General features: G+C 45.1%; 1 pseudogene across 1 annotated transcript; it reads right to left on the bottom strand.

Moving 5' to 3' along the window:
• Nucleotides 1-1,529: 1,529 nt before the first annotated feature.
• On the bottom strand, nucleotides 1,530-3,039 carry LOC309585154 (MOB kinase activator 3B-like; annotated as a pseudogene). Its single transcript has 2 exons — nucleotides 2,933-3,039; nucleotides 1,530-2,123 (listed from the first exon to the last, which is right to left on the bottom strand). The product of its transcript is annotated as an MOB kinase activator 3B-like (transcript).
• Between the last annotated feature and the right edge of the window lie 3,420 nt (nucleotides 3,040-6,459).

Genomic DNA, 6,459 nt, shown 5'->3' with positions numbered 1-6,459 from the left:
TTTAGAGACCAGGTGCCTTTCCCCTTCTTCAGTTTCTTGTTTGATTTAATTGACAACAGCAGAAGCTGCTGGAAGGAGAAAACCTGTAGACTGAGAGTATTTACTGATTTCATTCTCAGCCATCAGGATAAAAGTTCCTTCAGAAGTATCTTACTACAAATATAATAGAGGAGCATCTAGGGCTGAATACTTGTGTGTTAGACATCATTAGTCGGTTCAGTAAAACCCATTAGCACACCAGTGTGCTACCTGCTCCCCGTACGTGCTGACAGACAACAGTTTCTACATATGCAAACCACAAGAAAACAGAACAATATTGGAGTACTCCAAGGTAGAAACTCGGTATAACAAAAGCCTGCAGAAATGCCAGTGGAAGCAAAATCACGTATTTCTCTGCACCTTTAACCAACCTTCAACTCCAAAAATCATTTATCCTGAAGAAACAAAAACCAACAAATGCTTGAGAAATCAAACCCATTTTTCATTATGCAAAGTATATGATACTGCTTCCTCTGATATCCTCCTTCTTCTTGCCATGTTGTCAAAGTCCAGATTAAAAATGTAGTTAATGCATCCTTTCTACCTATTAGAGTAGAACAGAAAAGTAACAGAAACTAAGAAACAAACCACAGGTTTGTCCAGATAAATAGCCATCAAGTCCAAGAATTAGGTATTTCAAAGGTCTGGAAACACTGATAGACACAGCCTCTTGATGCATCCTACCTACCCTATAATTAGTTGCAGGCCCTAGCTGCCTATAAACTCCAAAATATTGGGTTGAACTAATATGAACATACGGCATTCTTCTTGTTTGTTACTCATCTGGGCCAACTAATATACAACAGCTTACATCTCTTACAGCAAGCTCCCTGCTTTTCCATTCAAAAGAAGTAAATCAGGACCCATTAACTAAAACTGCTAAAAATCATGCAAGTACACTGACATTTCTAAGGTATAACATTTTTTTTTGGTTTTGCATGCAGCCACAGCTAAATATTTATGCTGTCTATATTACACAATACACTCTTCTGCTAAGTTGACCTTATCCAGAGAGAACTATTTCAGCAAAAATACTTCAACTGACTTGTGCCACTCTTCAGAGAGAATATTATAAAAGGAAATTTGTGAAGCTCTTAACAGCTCTCTTATCTGGGCTGTCTGTTTAAATAATAGCAATGCTTATTAGTTATATATAGTACTGAAACAGTACTTTGGAGAATAATTCACTTCCCAACTTGTGAGTTTTGGATGAGAAATCAAGAGAGGGTCGAGGGCAAAGTTCACTGCATTCCTGACTCTCCACTGTCTTGTACATAGATGTACACACTAGGAGAGCACTCTTACTAGTTTTGCTTTCCATCCATTCTGTATCTGTCTAAGTAGCCAGACAAAATGCAAAGCCATACAAATTTGATTGGCTTTCAAGAAGGTATTAATACAATGCTGATCACCCTCAGTGATTAACCTGAGAGGCTCATCAGGGAAAAACATTTAAGGCTAACAAACACTACCATACCTAGCAACCACAGCTAACATTTCATACCCTGCACACTATTTCTGATCCCCCCTCCTCCCACCTGCTGTTCAACAGCTTTAATGTCCGTAAAAATGAAGGTGGAAGAGAACATGCTTAGTACACGAATGAAAGGCAGTTTATGCTTTAGGACTTCTTCCTTACACTTACCTACACTTGTAGGAAATATATCCTCATTGTTGATTTGCACCTCAATCCAGTCCATGAGAAGATTCATATATTGGGGTGCTGGCAAAGCTGTGGGCTTCTTGTACTTCAAGTCATCCTGCCACCAGTATTCAGGGCCTCCAGACATCACTGGGCAGGTCCTCTCTGTGCAGAACTCACAGATAGTTCCGTAAATGAGGTTAATCCTACTGAAGAAGTCAACAACATGAACAGCCACCCAGTCATTCTGGTCTTCTCCACCGGGCAACTGCACAGCTGCTTTCAAGTCCACGCCTGAGTTGAGAGATGCTTGCACTCATTTGTGAAGTTCAAACCTCTGGGTTCCAGGTTCAAATTTGCGTTTTGGCTGGAAAGTCTTATCTTTATTAAAGATTTGCTTCAGTGCTATGGACATATCTGCTAATCTTCTGCACTGCACCAGCTGGCAGGAAAGCACGTCTGAGATTTCATGCAGGTATCTGAAAACAACTGCTCTCTATCACAGGCTTTCCAGGCCCTGCTCTTTTTCCCAGAGAAGATTGTATCAACTTCAGAGCAATTTATTAGCTCTTCCTCTTGAAAGCCTCCCTGAACGGCTTCATATCCGTAAGGATATAGAAACAATACACATCAATGGCAAGCTCAGGTCTGGTCCTGTCAGTTTGCTACTCTTTTACCAGAATTTTCTAGCAGTTATAAGATGAAAACAATATATAACAAGCTATCCTTAAAAACTGCCCAACCCCTAACTTGATGAAGATTTAAAATTTAAAAAGAAGTGCCTCATTTTTTGAAGGATTAAAGAATTAACTTCTCTGTTCTTTTTAAATATCTACCTAAACAGAGGCTCTTAAGTTATAAAGATGGGAATTCATAAATCTTGTATGATCTTCAAATTTTAAACCCAATTTTTTCACTTTGCTGGATTTTACAGTCACTGCATAACATACAAGATGTGCATAAAAGTTCAGTAGAAAAAATACTATGTGACAATTTAGAATCTTTATCAAACTGGTCCTAGAGCTACCAATGGGGCCTCTAAGCATTTGTCATAGCTTCTGTGCTCTTCTCTGTGGGAAAAATAAATCAGAAAGCAAAACTTACCCATATTTGTTCTCTGTTTTAAATTATTGAGGCGTTTGCTTTTGCAAACCACACAGAACCTAGTAAGAGGGACAACTACACTATGGCACGGAAATAATTTCTGCTTCCCACAAAACTGTATGGAGATTGTTACTTTTACTGACCCACCTTCAGAAATTCAGTAGTGGACTTAGTTTTCTATTGGATTGTGTAGAACTATAAGCAATTGTGACGCCGCCACATTTTTACAGCTCTATTCATCTTCTTTACAGGGTAATACTTGGCATTGTTCTTACAAAACAAGGAGCACAGACTTTGTGTTGTTCCATCTGTTGGGGAAGATGAAACAGGAAAGCCTTATAAATATGATTGCCTGACAAAAGATTTTGAGAATATGAAAACTACAAGCGACATCGAAATGAAAGCCACCTTTGAGATACCAAGTCTTAGTTACTGAACAACTGGAAAACAATGGTATGGCTGACTGAAGGTAATCCCCTCTTGATTGAACAATACCCTCTGCTTGCAGGCAGGTCCAAGGGTCAGAGCAGACCCTACTAGCTCAGCAGAAGGGGTCCAAAGAGTAGTTTTTAGAAGTTAAGATGTAACACTCTATGGTAATATAAGAACTCTTATAGGCTGTATGTAAATGCTATAGGATTTGTATCTTGTATTAGATTGGTTAGTGACAATTAGAATATTCAGTACAGAAGATGATTTATTGTATTGTAACCAGAACTTCAGACTCTCTTATTCCACTCTGTCTCGGTTTGAAAGACAGGTGTCTGCTAAGGAAGGCAGAAGCCCCCCCTTGAAGTGGCAGATATAACCCTTTTCCCCTCCAAGTTATTAAATTTTGAAATCAAGGGCCTTTAGGCAAAGATGTGGGAAATAGGAATAACAGTTCTTTACTATATATATATATATATGTATATGTATATAACCAGTCAAATCAAACAACAATAACTATGGCAGTAACAGCACACACAAACCCAGTCCCAGCCTTCTCGGCTGTCAGGCTATTTCCCCTCGGGTGCAGTTCCGCTCGCAGCCGGCAGGGGCGCTGGCGGCTCCCGGTGAGCAGGGCAGGTGCGATGGTTCCCCCGCGGCTGCAGGGGGCGCTCCGGAGCGAGCTCGGGGAGCACGCGGCACCGGTGCCCTGGGATCCCGGGAAGGGAAGGAACAAAGGCTTCACAAACCCCTGGGCAGCCGATCCCGGACTCTCAGGAACAGCAGGCTGGAAACGGCAGGCGGGAGCAGCAGGCTAAAGCGGCAGGCTGGAGCGGCAGGGACGAACGCAAATCCCGGGTGGCAGGCGAGATGTATCCAGATGGGAGAACCCCACGGGTGCCCAGGCAGGCAGGGCGAGCAGGGCTACAGCGTAGCGAAAACTCGAAGCAGCAGCAGTGAGGCAGGGCAGCCACAGCTTGGCCTCCAGCAGGGCAGGGAAAACGGCTTTTGGGGTCCCGGCGTTGTTTCCAGCAGGAAGAGAAGAACGGCCAAAAAGAAGAAGCAGCAGCTCCTTTCTCTGCAGCTTCTCTCTCTGGACGCTCAGAGCGAACTGCCCCCACACCCAGGTGTAGACAAAAAAGTAGCCAGGCCCGCCCCACTCCCTTTTTGTCTTTCTTAAGTACAGCTATTTGTCCCCTAGCAACATGCATATGGGAGAAAATTCCTTTAACAGAAAAAAAACCCCTAAGACTAAACTAAAACCCCAACATTATCCACCCCGAATTTTTTCCCATACTAACATGTTACATGAAACTTAACTTTTTTTCTTAACCATATAAATCTATGCATTACCCAAATTATATACAAATATACATGCTGATAGTGATACAAGTACAGAGCCGTGGGTGGTTCACCCTAAAACAAGGTCCCCTTGAGGTAAGCATCGGGTCTCTCCATCCTTTTGCATCACCCACCAGGTGCAACCTGGTCCCTGAGCAAAAACGACCCCACGGATGGGTTTGTCTTTGCTCAAGGCAGACTTTACCCAAACAGTTTTTCCAAGCATACCTCTCATGTGCACCACTGGAACCTTATCTCCGTCTGTTGTTTGTAGGGGTTCGGATTGGGCAGGGCCTGCTCGGCTGGTGGAGCCTCGGGTGTTAACTAACCAGGTGGCTCTTGCTAAATGCACCTCCCAGTTTTTGAAAGTCCCCCCACCCAGTGCCTTCAAGGTGGTTTTAAGCAATCCATTACACCGCTCAACCTTCCCAGCTGCTGGTGCATGGTAAGGGATGTGGTACACCCACTCTATGCCATGTTCTCTAGCCCAGGTGTTTATAAGGCTGTTCTTGAAATGAGTCCCATTGTCAGACTCGATTCTCTCAGGGGTGCCATGCCTCCAAAGGACTTGCTTTTCCAGGCCCAGGATGGTGTTCCGGGCAGTAGCGTGAGGCACAGGGTAGGTCTCCAGCCATCCAGTGGTGGCTTCTACCATTGTGAGCACATAGCGCTTGCCTTGGCGGGTTTGAGGCAGTGTGATGTAATCAATCTGCCAGGCCTCCCCACACTTGTATTTGGACCATCGCCCACCGTACCACAGAGGCTTCACCCGCTTGCCCTGCCTGATCGCAGCGCATGTCTCACAATCATGGATAACCTGGGAGATACTGTCCATGGTTAGATCCACCCCTCGGTCTCGTGCCCACTTATAGGTGGCATCTCTGCCCTGATGACCTGAGGCATCATGGGCCCATCGAGCTAGGAACAGTTCTCCTTTATGTTGCCAATCTAAGTCTATCTGGGACACCTCTATTTTCGCAGCCTGATCTACCTGTTTGTTGTTACGATGTTCTTCATTAGCCCGGCTCTTGGGAATGTGAGCATCTACATGACGGACCTTCACGGATAGCTTCTCTACCCGAGTGGCAATGTCTTTCCACTCTTCAGCAGCCCAGATTGGTTTTCCTCTGTGCTGCCAGTTTGCCTTATTCCACCTTTCCAGCCAACCCCACAGAGCATTGGCTACCATCCATGAATCAGTGTAGAGGTAGAGCTTTGGCCACTTCTCTCTTTCAGCTATGTCCAGAGCTAATTGGACAGCTTTGAGCTCAGCAAATTGGCTCGATCCACCTTCTCCTTCAGTAGCCTGTGCAACTTGTCGTGTGGGGCTCCATACAGCGGCTTTCCATTTCCGGCTAGCGCCTACAATTCGGCAGGAACCATCAGTGAAGAGGGCGTATTGTCTTTCACTCTCTGGTAGCTCGTTATATGGTGGGGCTTCTTCAGCACGTGTCACCTGCTCCTCTTCTTCTTCAGAAGATAACCCAAAAGTCTCACCTTCCGGCCAGTTTGTAATTATTTCCAAGATCCCAGGGCGACTTGGGTTTCCAATTCGGGCGCGCTGCGTGATGAGGGCAATCCATTTGCTCCAAGTAGTGTCGGTGGCGTGATGCGTGGAGGGAACCTTTCCTTTGAACATCCACCCCAGCACCGGTAGTCGGGGTGCCAGGAGGAGTTGTGCCTCTGTGCCGATTACTTCTGAGGCAGCCTGGACTCCTTCATAAGCTGCCAGGATTTCCTTCTCTGTGGGAGTGTAGTTGGCTTCAGACCCTCTGTAGCTTCGGCTCCAGAATCCCAGTGGTCGGCCCCGAGTCTCACCAGGCACCTTCTGCCAGAGGCTCCAGGACAGACCATTGTTCCCGGCTGCAGAGTAGAGCACGTTCTTCACCTCTGGTCCTGTCCTG

The sequence above is a fragment of the Coloeus monedula genome (assembly GCF_965178545.1).
Source record: "Coloeus monedula genome assembly, chromosome: Z".
NCBI lineage: Eukaryota > Metazoa > Chordata > Aves > Passeriformes > Corvidae > Coloeus > Coloeus monedula.
The sequence above is the reverse complement of the archived record's forward strand: the minus strand, read 5'-3'. Positions and strand labels throughout refer to the sequence as shown.